This window comes from Propithecus coquereli, unplaced genomic scaffold, assembly GCF_000956105.1.
Source record: "Propithecus coquereli isolate 6110/MARCELLA unplaced genomic scaffold, Pcoq_1.0 Scaffold1, whole genome shotgun sequence".
Lineage (NCBI taxonomy): Eukaryota > Metazoa > Chordata > Mammalia > Primates > Indriidae > Propithecus > Propithecus coquereli.
In genome coordinates this window covers 7330275-7330860 of record NW_012133857.1, presented here as the reverse complement: position 1 = coordinate 7330860, position 586 = coordinate 7330275, and positions in this window count along the sequence as shown.

Below are 586 nucleotides of genomic sequence, written 5' to 3'. Positions count from 1 at the left end.
TGTTTTTGTGCCAGTACCAAGCTGATTTTAATATTACAGCTTTGTAATAGAGTTTGAAGTCTGGTACATTGATGCCTCCCATTTTGTTTTTATTATTTACTCTTTTCCCAGGTTCAGAGGGCAAAATTACTAAATGTGTGGCTATGAAGAGAGTCTAAGCCCTCATCTTTCCCTCTAGAACACTCATGCCCCTTCTTCCTGTCCTACTGATCCTCAGGAAGAGCTCTTATCCAGGCTTAACCAGATCCAATTCTCATCTCACCCCTTCTAGCTGGGCCCCAACTCCATCAATTATCCCTTAAGATTTTTTTCTCCTATATCTTCATTCTCTTCCTCTCTATTTGATCTTTCCTCAGGTTAAGTCATGCTCAATTCTCCTCCACATTAAAAAAGAAAGCAAAGTAAGTGGGATTGCAAAGCCACGAGCTAGACATTCCAGCCATCCTGGACTAGCATGGGACTCCGGGTCCCCTACTCCACCCCACCAGTGCTGCTTCCTGGGGTCGTAGACTTTCCAAAAAAGTTGTGGAATCATGTCAAATATGGAGAAAGAATGACTAAATTGTGGAGAAATAAAAGTGTAATT